This window comes from Canis lupus, chromosome X (genome assembly GCF_048164855.1).
Source record: "Canis lupus baileyi chromosome X, mCanLup2.hap1, whole genome shotgun sequence".
Taxonomy (NCBI): Eukaryota; Metazoa; Chordata; class Mammalia; order Carnivora; family Canidae; genus Canis; species Canis lupus.
The window spans coordinates 114,270,240-114,284,678 of NC_132876.1; the positions used below are offsets into that span (position 1 = coordinate 114,270,240).

Below are 14,439 nucleotides of genomic sequence, written 5' to 3' on the forward strand. Positions count from 1 at the left end.
ATCTCTCTTCCACCACTTGGTTGTTTATTCCTCAAGGAGCTAGTGTACACCTCTTCTTCTTCAATTTTTCTATACCTCAGAAATGTGAGGAAGGAAATTGAGAATTGGCAGATCTGGGTTCCCTTCCTAGTATTGCCTAAAACACTCTCTGTCCCCTCAGCAAGACCTTAGACTTAATAAACATTCATCTCCTTATCAAATGATGGAGTAGGATAAAATGATGCTTATTTCCATTTTGCTCTAATATGAGCATCCCTGTTATTCTAAAGTTCTCTGTTCCAAATTCTGTTCATTTTCTCTCAGACATCTTTTATATGCATAGAATCCTCACCTACACTCCTCTTACTGTCATGCTTATTCTTGCTCTCCTCTCCTGGTTCCCTTCTCCTTCCTTTCTCTGCTTCATTTTATACATTCCATGCAAACCAAGACAACACAAAAAGTCGTGGCACACTTATATTAAAGGAAGAATGCTTGGGATTTGAAGTAAGATTAGGTGAAGAATCTATGCCAACTATCTTCAAATTTGTTAAACTACAAGAATGATTGGGAAAAGCAGGATACAAAACAGTGCATTATAATCTCAATTATGTAGAGATATGTTCAGTCTTGGAAATAAACACAGCACTACGTTAAAAGTAAGTATTTCAGTTTGGTGGTATAATTCATATTTTGTTTTTACTCTTTATTTTATGTTATCTGTGTTGACAAGTAGAAGTTATTTGAAGATGCCCATCTTCACGTAATTAAACATGCCTGTTTTCAAATAATAGTTGAAAGGTAAAATTATAAAATTTTGTTTTATTCAGTAATCCTTTGCTTTATTTTATTATTATTAAAATTTTGCCATAAACATCCAGTATTTCACCTTTGTTGCTAAACAAATTACCTAGCTTCTGTGGGCTGTTCTGAAAACACAAATACCATGTTTCTAAAGGAAAAAAATAGTTTTGAGTTCTAAACAACTGACTTAAAAATAGCATTTTAGACAGGAAATGTAATTTTTGTCAATTGTAGAGTTCATTTAGAGAGATATATATAAATGTGGATATAGATATTTTGTTTTTTCCACATCATGAACACTTTATTTTTGGAAAATAATATTACTGAGCATGAACTCTTTAAGGATTGAGTAAAATAATCAAAATAAAAATTTCTAATGATCAAAAACTTTTAAAAACCTGGCACTTTATTAAGGGGAAAAGACTTTAACAGGATTTGTTATTAACACAATGATGATCTATATATTCTCTCCTATTTTTAAAATGGAAATATTTTCATCAAACAAAACTATGTTCATCATACAAAAACAGGGGCATGTACATAATTTAAGTGAATCAAAACCAGAAACTCTGGAAGTTTTGAAAAGTTTACTTTTGAGAAGTTAGAAAATAATAATAGTGGAAATGAATATAGATTTTTAAAAATATGCAACATATAATTCAACTGTATTCCATTTGCTGTTGGAAATAGCCTAATCTTCATATTCTTAACCATAGGCTTGCTGAATATGATTCTTTTCTGAAGTGAACTTTTCACATTTATTTAGGAAGAAGAGGCCTCACATACAGTTATTTCTGCCTTTGTGGAAGATCTCACAATCCTGCAGAGACCCAGAATTCTTAAGGTCAATACTATGAACAGTATGGAAAACCCCATTGAGAGAAATTCCCAACAAGCATGAATCTATCTCCGAATTTTGTCTCATCTGAGAATTCAACCAGTATTTTCCTTCATCCTCATTTGTTTTTCTAATTTCCTTCCTAGATAGGTTTTGTGTTAGAACCCAGTGGGCACCTATACAAGGAGAAAAGTTAACAGTTCCTAGTTGGCTAAATCCTGTCATTAGGTGAGCAAATGGGAAGAGACTGTAAAGACCTAACCAATTCCTTCATGGGTCACAGGGCCCATCATTTCTGGTGTCTTGTTTACCACACATCTGCAGGCCTAAAATTCAGACTTGCCCTCTACTTATGTTTTCCTTCTTTATTGGAGTACATATTAAACACAGTAAAAACACACAAATCTTAAGTTACAGCATAATGACTTTTTACGTCTTTATCCACCCATCTAAAAATCGCCCAAATCCAGATTTAGAATATATCCATCACTCCAGAACTTCCCTTGTGCTCTCTTTCCTGGCAAGAGCCTTCAAAAGGAACTACTACTGCACTGCTTTTATTTTTAAGCTATTTTTTATTTTTAAAAATGTGAGTTGGGCGGGGGGGGGGGTTAGCTTGGTATTATTTTGCTTATCTCTACTGAGATGTAGAAATTGCACCAGAGAAAACTGACACAACATTATACGAAAACATGAACAGGTTTTATCTCCTCTATTCTGGCTTTCCATCTATTTTTGGTGGGTCTTACAGAATTAAATATTTTAATTGAAACTCAGACTTTTTGCTGGCAGATACCACCTAAAGCATATCAGATATGCTCTCCTCTTCGCCATGATCTAAAATATGAAGGCCATTGCACCTGAAGGCGCTGAGCTGAGGCCACCCATGTTCCATTTGATTTTTGTTAAAAAACTCATTTCCTGAAGCATTATTACACATTCCCCCACTGTCACTGCACTTAATATACATGTATTCAGGGTACCCCTGCTCCTGTTTGCACTAGGTAAAGAATATAGTTGCCTTATAGGGGCCTGTGAGTAAGAAGGCTGAGCAACCATTTCTATCTTAAAGGCAAAAAAAATAAAGCACAGGAAGTTAGTCTCCCAAAATCTCATTTCCCTTCCTTATTATTCTCCCGTTCAGTTCACCTTGCCCATAGAACTGGCTCTTGGATTTATATCTTACTGGAAGTTTAAATGATTAATAGATGTAGACATTGTAAACTGTTTCAGTTACCTTTATAGATATTTCTCCCCTATTACAGTGCAAGATCCAAAAGGTCTGGGACTCTCGTTTTTACTATCTAAAACAGTACCTGGCACAGAGTCGATATTCAGTAAATATTTGTTGAACAAATGAATGAATCAGCATCCTAGAGCTCCATGGGAGAATTTCAGGCTTTTGTTCTGCGGAAATGGGAAAGGACTAAGGATTTAGAAGAGAGGAACCTGGTCATCTGAGCCCAGAGGATATTGCCAAATTACAAGACAGGCAAAGGAAGCCAGCAAAGTTTGTTTGCCCCTTCTGTAAATTGTTTGCAGATTCTTACTAGAAATGCAACAAATGAAGCTGAAGGAACGTCAGGAAGCCCAGTCCACCTGTCCTTGAGCCTTGGACAGACTGCTGGGTCCACAGCCAGGACTCTCCTCACATCGCTAGAGAGATGCAAATTAATCATTTAACTTTCCATTGTGGTGGACAGAAAGCTCCTTGACTCAGGAAGCTACTACTGGTTCATAAGGAACTCAGTGTTAGAAGTTAGTTCGTTCCCAGTGAAAGATTCTGAAGGAGAAAAAAGCCATTTGAAGAGAAAATGAATTTTCAGGTAGAAATAAAAATTTTAATGAGTGATCTACTTGCCTGAAGCAAAGATTGCCATTGCCAGTGTGCTTTTTTGGGAGAGTTGATTCTAATGGTTACAGTAAGTAGTCTGTCTTTCTTGAAGAGGAAGGACTAAGGGATGCTTTTGTGTTTTTCAGGAGCAGCAAGAGAGTCTCTGGTATATTACCATTATTCCTCTGTTAGGGACCACATTTAGCACACTCTATGTAACACACTGCAAAACTCAGTTGAGGGGACGGGACCTATGGTGAAGTTATTTTTTTTTTTAGCATTAAAATACTTAATGAGGAAAAATAAAAATTTAAGTGATGACAATGATAGTGTTAACAATCATAATTCTCTGAGCACCTGCTGTAGGTCAAGCATTCTTAGTATTTTACAGTCATGGAATACCATCACACAAGGCAGTGTTCTCTTTGTTTTTGAGATCAGTACTTTGAAGCTCAGATGTTAAGCCATTTTTCCAAAGTCACAAAACCATTAAGTGACCAAAGTTAGATTTGAACCCAACTTCAATTGATGTCAGATCCATTTATTATTTTCCACTCTACTACATTTTCTCCTTAGAAAAAAAAATCTTACTAGTTTATCATCCTCTTTTGTCTACAAAGTGAGCAGATTGGGTTGTAGACACCTCAGTTGCCTTATACCTGCTCAGGGCTATCCCTTTCATTTTTCTTCAGGAATTCAGACTTTTCATGATCTGTTCTTTTTAATTTTTTTAATTTTTTAAAAGATTTTTAAAATCTATTTATTCATGAGAGGCACACACACACACAAAGAGGCAGAGACACAGGCAGAGGAAGAAGCAGGCCCCATGCAGGGAGCCCAATGTGGGATTTGATCCTGGGGACTCCAGGATCACACCTTGGGTCAAAGGCAGGTGCTAAACTGCTGAGCCACCCAGGGATCCCATGATCTGTTCTTTTAAAAAGTCCTCTAGGGGATCCCTGGGTGGCTCAGTGGTTTAGCGCCTGCCTTCAGCCCAGGGCATGATCCTGGAGTCCCGGGATCGAGTCCCATGTCAGGCTCCTTGCATGGAGCCTGCTTCTCCCTCTGCCTGTATCTCTGCCTCTCCTTCTCTCTCTCTGTGTCTATCATGAATAAATAAAATCTTAAAAAAAAAGAAAATCTAAGAAAAAAAATAAAAAAAATAAAAAGTCCTCTAGCCTCTCCTGGTAGCTTCACAGAGTAGAAGTGCCATTGACTGGGAATCCAGGGACCTACATGGTAGACCCAGCTTACGCATAAAGAACTATTTGACCTTGACTAAATCTCTGGCCTCTTTCACCATCCACAACCCTATCCTGTTCAAAATTCTTATGATTCTAAACTGTAAGTGAAGGTGACCAGCTCAAAGGATTTCTTCTTATAGGTGAATTTGCACTCTTGAGTATAATGAAAAGTTTAAATGCAAGTAATAATCATTCTTAAAATAGGAACTTTTTGGCTATCTGGTTATATAGGTGACATATTTATTGCCCCCATTGGGCTTTGTCATCCAACATCCTAGAACACAATCCATTCTTTTCCCCAAGAACATAAGGATAGCCTTATGATACAATGTAGATTTGTTGAATCTCTCCTCTCAGTTGTACTTTGAAATTTCAGAACCATGTGACTTTCTAATTCCAGGGAGATTTTTAAAATATTTTATTTATTTATTCATCACACACACACACACACACACACACACACACACACACACAGAGGCAGAGACACAGGTAGAGAGAGAAGCAGGCTCCATGCAGGGAGCCTGACATGGGACTCGATCCCGGGACTCCAGGATCAGGCCCTGGGCTAGAGGTGGTGCTAAACTGCTGAGCCACCTGGGCTGCCCTGCCAGGGAGGTTTGACAGAATTAATCAAGTATCAGTCAAGAGTGTCATCTGAAGCCACCTAGACCTTAAGTGAAAGTAGCCTGGGGGCAAGTTAGAAGTCAAGTTAAGAGTACATCATTAATACAACCCACAGATGGGGAGAGGGGAAGGAAGAGTTAGGGAATCAGTAGATAAAAAGACACTGGTTGTCTCATCAAGATACTCTTTATCATTGTGGGTTTTAAATTCTGATGGGCATAAGTGTCATCTGAAGGGCATCTAAATGTAGGTTCTCAGGCCCTCTTGATAAGTAGCCCAGGTAATACTGATCCTAGTGTCCTGGAGCACATTTTAAGGAGCACTCCTTCAGTATGTCTCAATGGATGACTTAATTAATTACTGTCAACATTATAGATTAAAAGGAGAAAATTTTAAAAGGGAAATAGAAAGATTGATAAAGAAGTCTGCAATTTTCAGTAATGTTAGCACTGTCTTTGGAAAATATTATTTTCTCCTTAAAACCAGGGTAGGACAGTTAGGCCCAAGTAGGGTTCTACGTGATTGTACCAAGGGTTGTGAGAAGAGGTGTTAATCATGATCTTCAGTCATAATAGAGAGGCATGCTGGTAAAGTCATGGCAATGAAACCAAGATTAGTCCACTAGCAACCAAGAATATGGTGGGTGTGGGGGTGCCTGGGTGGGTCAGATGGTTAAGTGTCCAACTCTTGATTTCAGCTCAGGTCATGATCTCAGGGTCATGGGCTTGAGCACCATGTTGGGCTCTATGTTCCATGGGGAGTCTGCTTGATATTCTCTTTCTCCTCCTTCTCCCTCTGCCCCTCTCCATTTCTCTCTCTTTCTCTCTCTCTCAAATAAATAAATAAATCTTTTTTAAAAAAATGGTGGGTGTGGCCAGGAGATTGGGATAGCTTCTAAGAAAGGTAAGAGGACAGCTTCCAGGTGCAGCAGAGAGGAAACCAAATCCATGCTTATTAAAATGTATAAATGTGCAAAGGTAGGCAATGGAACTCAAGTCAGGGCAGTGGCAGTATATCAGGTTCCTATTCCTGGTCTTTGGACTAGAAAATCAGCCATTGAGAAATTTCACAGGAAGTTGGGGAGGTAGCTGTACATGCATTGGATGGATGAACCTCAGCTATAAATTCTAAAAGGCTCATGGTACTGGTCAGGAAGGAGGACAGAGCACAGAGTAGGACCACCTCTAGGTTCTCAGTGAGAAGGAATTAGTTTTAAACAGAACTCCACCTAGGTTATAATCTAGCACATCCATTCAGCAATTTTTGACAAGTGTTTATTGGGCACTGCGCATATCAGACACTTGAAATAACAGTTTCTCTCTTGAAGGAGTCATAGTTTAATATTATTAATTTGTTATTTATGTATTATGTGATAATGTATATTAATAGATAATATATATTAATATAACATATATTAATACATATACATATTTTTTAATGGAATATAATCCAAGAGTCATGCATTTATTCTTTAAGTTCTTAAAATTGTTTCCAAATCCTCATTTAAAGGATCTTTCCAGATTATATCAATCAGACATAACTGAACTGAATTAAGTATAAGGCTTTTAATTACCTTCTTGCAGCCTAGATAAATGTTCACACTGGTTGGGTAGAAAAGATAACCTACTCTTACAGACCTAGGTGCTGAGAGGGCCCTTTGGGTGTATCAGGGAAGTTAGACTTGTAATAATCATTTGATGCAAAAAAAAATCATTTGATGCTCCTGAATCAAAACCCGAGGTACGCACAAAAGAATCTTAATCTATGAAGAACAAAAATAATTGGTCCAACTTTGGCAAGGCAGGCAAGGAATGAAATTTTTTAACTCATCTTCTGAAAGCTTTGTAATTAAATGACTGCTTTGAACTCACTCATCATATAAAGCATAGACAAGGGTCCTACTCACTCTAGCCCTGAGCTATTCACCTAATCTGTAAGCAAGAAGAGATGTGGCTGAACCTAGAAAGGCTTCCCATATAAGTAAAGATTGAAAATTCATGGTGTGTAAATTATTAGGAGTTCCAGAAAGATCCCAATGCATATCCTTGCTCAAACACCTTCCAACTCTTAGCTGCTACATATAATTAACTAACAGACATTTAGCTAAAGGCTCCCATGACTATTAAGATGCAAATCTAGGGAAAGAATAGTGTTTTAAGTACTGTTAGTCATTTCCTCCTTTGTGTATATGAGTTGATGGATTCTCAGATTCCCTACCAATATCCTCAAGAGCACACTTTGATACTGAGAGTATTAAACGGAAGGATGAAGCTGGATGGAAAACATGGCTCAGAACAGTGTGGCTAGGGGACCAGAAATAAATCATTTTTTCAATATTGTCTAGGGCTGAACCTAAACCCCACATCGGATCTAAGCTGTATGGTTAGACTCTATCCTTTTAGTTAATTTCAAGGAACTATAAGACCTGTTTTTCACTGTTGACCTTGGTATTTGGAGGAGATGAATCACATCACTGCTGGTCCATTGGCTGTTCTCCTCTCCCTTGACTAAAATGCCAGTGACTGACTAGGAAGGTCCATGTTTACCAAACATTATAAAGGCATCACAGAAAATACCCATATGCATTGAGCAATACTAGCTGGGAAGGACAAAAATACAATATCTGTTCCCATCTGTGCCTGGTCCCTTCAGAAAAATGTGCACACATATGGTTGGCCCATGTTAATTAAGTCCAAATATGGATTGGATTCAACTTGGAGAGCAACTGATAAATCTGTGGCTAAAACTTTTCCAAATGCTTTGATATTTCCTGAACAAAAATGTTTTGAAGGTGTTGAATAGGAGAGGGCTAAATTGGACACCACCAAAAAGATCTCAAAGTACCAAAGACTCTACTAATACTGTGCACATTTTACATTTTAAATTTTAAAGTCATTTCATATCTAGTATTTATTTATGCACCCAAATATTCATGAAGATAAAATATTATTAAGTCTGTACATTAGAATAATGAGAGCTGACTTGTCCATGGTCACTATATAGCAATTTTTTAGCCATTATGTATCTAAAAGCACTATATAATAATTTTCTTAACATTTTGTTTGGGATTATCTTACTTTTGGTAAGAAAAATGGAACAAATGCTTTTGAACTGCAAATATGGTTGTAAGATAACCAAAGTAACTTTGTACCTGCTAACAGCAGAGAGAAAAGTTCTGTTTGTTAGTATTTTACTTCATTAAGACTTCTATTGTGGTAAGTGGTGGAGAGTACTGGCCACTGTTTCTGGTGGCAAAGGCTGGAGTTAGAATGGAGCCCTGGTCAGGTGGTAGGATGCTCCATTTGAAATCAAGCATAATTCCTCAGTTTACTCTTTTTTTCCTCTTTTTTTTTCTCAGTTTACTCTTAACAAGCAGCTAAATAGGAGATCTGAGCTATTATCTGAAAGAAGATGCAACTATAACTTCTATTGTGAGCTGAATGCCTCCCAAAGGGAGGAAACTCAAGGCAAGGAGGATATCCATCTACTTGAAACTAGGTATGAAAGGTGAGTGGAGCCTGAGTGTAACAGGTACTGAATAAGGAAATGTCCATGTGTATAAGTTAGGAAGCCTAGAGAGAACTATCTCCCCCCTTTACTCCCTTTTATCCTACAGCCAAATCAGGGTTATTATGACATTCATTGAACATTTAGTATGAATATGGAACTCAGAGAAACTGCAGATCAAAGAAAGGCTAAATGACTTCTCATGGTCACTTAGTAAGATTGGATTTGAATCCAAGTCTTCCTAAATCTCTGAACTGACATCTTCCCTACCCCCATAGTATTCTGTCTATAATCCCCACCTCACTTATTGCTTTCTATCCTTCATCTAACTGCTCAAATTTAGCCAAATATACCCACTAAAATGAAACATCAAATAAAAGATTTGTTTTATTGTCCTTTGAAAGGAATGATCACTCAGACATGGATGGCCTTGCTCTGAGTGTGTATCATGTGTAGAACTTTACATAATTATATATGTCCTTAATTGTCTTTCAATGACTATCCAGTGATAAATGTTGTATTCTCTTCAGTACAGATGTTGGTTTGTAATTTTAAATGCCACAAGCAAGGATAGACTTGTTGGAGAGACTGCTAAGCTTTGAGGATGTACAATTATTTTTCCCATTTTAAAAATGGATTGCCTTTCCCTTGGATTATGTGTTATGAGAATGTGCTAAAGTAATTCATATGTCTCATAAGAGCCATGGGATATTATATATATTTACTTTGGGATTAATGCCATCCAGAGAGGCTTTCAAAGGCAGCACTGTGGACCAGGCAGAGGCCCATGTCAACATAAGTTGAACAGAACAGGCTCATTAGGACCTCTGAGTTTCCTTTGGCTTCCCACTGTAAGAAAATTCAGGTAATGAGTAATAGCAGACTAGCCCTTTGACTCTGCTGGCTCACATATACCATGTAATTTCCTTTAGCCTACATATCTAGTTAATAATTGTCCCAGCCAACCATCTTTCTATAATTGTCTAAAAGTATATAAACCCATAATTCATGAATACATTCTAAAATAATATCTCATGGATACTCCTGCTGAGTGAATCAGAGGGTATAAATGATCTAATTTGCAATTGGGGAATTTCTCAATAGGGAGCTCAGTATTGAGTATTTGTTATTGTGAAAACTATATGTTGAATACAAGGTTGCCTCTTAAGCTACAGGTAGTCCAATCTTCCCTGCCCCACCCCAAAATCAGGTTCCTTTTTCCAAGAGTTGGATAGTTAGGTTGTGAGAGAAAGATTCAAAGGTCCAAAAGAAGTGTGAGATAGGCACCTTAAGAATCCTGTCTTGTTTACTCTCAAGCCCTAAGGGACATGAAGGGCTCACTCTTATTTCTTCATCCAGAGGGAGTTTTGTCGTTTGGAAAGGAGACCATTTGGAGTTATAGATGTATGATAGAGTTATAGGGAGCCTCAGATTTAATCTAATCTTTTCTAGTTCAAGCTCATGTTATGGATGAGGAAACCAAGACTCAGAGTGACTGATGGAGTTAGAAGAGGCAATTCTGTGAGCCTGGAGGATACAGTAAATGTTGCAAGGAGTGTGGAGTTCCTGATGCCCTGAGCTACCTCCTCAGTATTCTGTTCTTTGCACCATCACCTTCAGAGCAAACTCCGATGAATGTTAATGCAGTAGAAAGTTACCTCCAGAAGGAGGAAAATCTGGTTGCTATTGCTAGTCCAATCAGGTAAACAGTCAAGGACAAGTGGTTGTACCAGCTGCCATGTATTTCATTTCACAGTTCCCTTTTTTCCTCCAAACAAGGGTAAAATCCTAACTCTGTTGCATTTGGGTTTTTTTGTTTTTTTTAAAGATTTTATTTATTTCTTCATGAAAGAGAGAGACACACACAGAGAGAGAGAGAGAGAGAGAGAAGGGCAGAGACACAGGCAGAGGGAGAAGCAGGCCCCATGCAGGGAGCCCAACGCAGGACTCAATCCTGGGTCTCCAGGATCACATCCTGGGCCGAAGGCAGGCGCTAAACCACTGAGCCACCCAGGCTGCCCCTCTGTTGCATTTGAACCAGTATTATGCCCTTGAGTGTATGTGTATTTCTGAACCCAATCAGGAGCTCGATGGAGATTTCTAGCACTTTAAGAGAGTCTGTCATATACAGAACACAGTTTCTGAACTACTACTTCTACCCTCAGTGGTGCCTTTTTTGAGGATCACTGCTTCCCACCCTCACAACCTTGCTTGTTCTAGAAAGAATGGAATCATTGTGGTTTCCATGGCATTTCCCAGCACTTCTCTGAAGACTCACTGCTTAATTCTGATGTGGGCACTTATGTTACAGTCATTAATTATTGCATTAAGTCAAGTCACAAAACTAATGAAGATTTGGACACAGAATTGGAAAATGAGAATGTAATTTTGCCTAGATTATAGGATATAAAGATAAACATGGTTCAAATATGCAAAGAGACAAGAAATCACAGCTTTCATAGCTGCCTTCTAACAGAAAATTTGGGCTTACATGTCTCATCAAAATTGAGAGTAAGGTAATCAAAGTATCACCATTGGTAACATTTAGGCAGGTCTTAGTTCACTGTGCATTTTATTTTCAGCTCTGACATCTAAATAGAGAATTTTCTTTTTTCCTATGCCATAAAAATCATTCTGTAACTAAAGTTAGAATCTTTTGAAGTTCTTGCATCAAGCTGCAGGATGAGTCAAGGATAGGAGGTTATGTGAGAAAAGTTGGCCTTTTATGTGTGTGGGTAGAGTCGGTCATTAGACAGGATTATTTGGGGAGCACCGTTGGATGTCTGTCTAGAAACCTACACTCCACCTACTCTCAGTGGTGCCTTAATCTATCATCAGAGGGAGAGGCATGTCAATCCCCAAGAGTTCTCTATTACAACTCAAGTACTACTGGGAAGGTGGAACACTAAATCATCCACACCTAGCATTATGAATTGAATCAAAAGAGATTAACAACCAAATCACCTCCAATGCCATAAAGGAATACATTTCAGGTCAGATAACATTTAACGATGAGGGGAGCAGATATCTAGGTGACAAGGGATACTGTTGTGGAGGAACAATCCCATAATTATTTATGCTCTGGAGAACTCTATGTAGTTGGAGGGTAGCATAAAACCCCTAGGTACTTGGTCAATCAAATAAGAAGACACTGAAGGCAAACAATATTTCCTTACCAACTTTGCCTCAGGTAAAACCATTCTGAAGGCATGCAATAAATCTTAAAGCAGAATTGTTAGTAGTTGGAGGATCATAGCTTTCTTAAGGACCCTTTCCTCTGAAGAAACAAACAAAAGAGCTGAATACCCCAGTACAAGAAACATGCATACACTTTAGGGAGATTTGAGGACCTCTTGGAGTTTTCACCTAGCCCTCAGATTAAGAACCCCTACTCTATAGGATTGCACTCAAGGAGTGGGTCCATCCTATCCTTAATGTCTGGAATTTGTAGGGATCTATTTTGATCAGTTTACTCTTTCTTTGTTTTAGAGACTGGAACAGAAAGCACAATCAGTATATTACAAGAAAATACCCAGGGCCCTAGAGTATATGGCAATACCACTTTTGACCTGTATGCATATAACATATTGTATTCTATTAATGTTCTTAACCAAATCATCTCTTTTTCAAAGCTGAAGAAATAGAAGTTCAGAGAGTAATAGATTCCCCTAGGTCATACAGCAAGTTCTGAGGCCAGAGACTCAAGCCCAAGGGCATTTTCCTTTAAAACGCTTGTCTACTATAGTATCAGAAATAATCACAATAGCATTCAACATCATAAGTTTCAGAGTAGGAGCCCCAACGTGTACAGCAAAGTGAAAACTAGGAGATGAAGAACATCTTGTTGCTGAAGTGGAACACACTGCAAAATTAAATCAGCAGCATAGTGTTGATGACCAAGCATATGTCTACTAAATCTAGTGGGACAAAAATGTATGAAAGTAAAAACAGTGAGGTAATTCCCTCCATTCTTCCAAAAACGGTAGCCATTTGTTGATCACGTTAACAAATGTAGGAAAAAGCTACTGATTCAAGTTGTAGCAACTGTGATTTAAGTTATATAAGAAAGAATTTCTGCATAATGCTAGAGTAACTTATTGAAGGATCCAAAGAGAGAATATAAAGTCTCCTTCTCTGAGGGTTTTTAAAACTAGCAGGAGTTCTCAACAGGTTGCCTGAAGGTAAGGAAGTTGACTTAATGCCCTTAATGATTCTCTTCAGCCCTTTCATCCCTGAGATAGTAAAATTTTTCAGAAAGTCGACATGCTATATAAGCAGCATATACTGTATAAAACTATCAAATAGGGGCACCTGGGTGGCTCAGCAGTTGAGCGTCTGCCTTTGGCTCAGGGTGTGATCCCGGAGTCCCAGGATCAAGTCCCACATCGGGCTTCCTGTATGGAGCCTGCTTCTCTCTCTGCCTATGTCTCTGTCTCTCTCTTTGTGTCTCTCATGAATAAGTAAATACATAAATCTTAAAAAAAACTATCAAATAGATCTTGAAATTGTTGCACCTTGACTTGATAGTCACTTGTTGCACTCTGACTTTAAACAGTCTTTTCAGACATTTGCAAGATCTGAAGATACTTTCTGTTCTCATCTTAAATCTTACATTCTTCCTCCCATAGTTCTTTGAAAAATGAGTCCCAAAAGGCTTATTTCAAAAGGACATGTCTTTCGAATTGTATTTATTTGTGTCTTTGGACTTAAGTTGGGGCAAATGAAGAATTAACGTGGGGTAGGAGATGATAGCATTGAAATAGAAGTCAAGAACTTTGATTTTTGGCTAGGTTTCCTATTTATGGGCTCCATTATTTTACCTCACCTAACTTGCTGAAAGAAGTCACTTCCTCATTGGTAAAACAAGGGTGTTGGATGAGATTATTTTGTAGTGTAATACCTTCAATATAAGAAAGTAATCCTATGCTTCTATAAAAGTCAGAATGCTGGCAGAAAATTCTCAGAAGCGACGGAAAGTAAAGGAAGAAAACAAATATTAGTAAAGACATTGTGGACAAGTGAGACAAGCTGCTCCTCTCCAAAAATACCTTGTCCTTTTTTCTTTCATATTGCACACCATATGCTATGGTACCCTGAATTTTATTACAATCCATTATATTCAATCCAACAAATATTGTTTGAGCAATAATATGTACAATACTCGAGGCTTACCTCACTATTCCACTATGAATTCAGGCCTTTTTAAGTAATATGAATTTAGAATTTGACTGTCTCTGAAGGGAATGTACAAAGCAAGATGTGTGTCCTTGTTTATACTTTGGTCAGGGATGACCAATACTTAATGGAGTGGGTCAACGAAAAACTTAAAAAGAAAACAGAGTAAGATTAAATGCATTAGGGAAGTGAATATTAAAGAAAAAATCAGAAGAGAAGTGGACAAAAATAGATCTGACACTTTTCATCAGCAAAAACTGTGTCCTGCCACACTGGATAGAAATTTTCTTGCAATGAGCCAACACCTTTGGTTCCTATTTAAAAGATTTGTTTGGGAGCATGTGGGTGGCTCAGTCAGTTAAGTGGCTGCCTTTGGCTCAGGTCATGATCCCAGGGTCCTGGGATTCAGCCCTGCATCAGGCTCCCTGCTCGAT

The 14,439-nt window shown here is 38.0% G+C and overlaps 1 protein-coding gene across 4 annotated transcripts in view; it reads right to left on the reverse strand.

The window, feature by feature from the left end:
- Positions 1–14,439, reverse strand: part of GLRA2 (glycine receptor alpha 2) — a 173,575-nt gene that overhangs the window by 102,574 nt on the left and 56,562 nt on the right. The window lies entirely within an intron of this gene.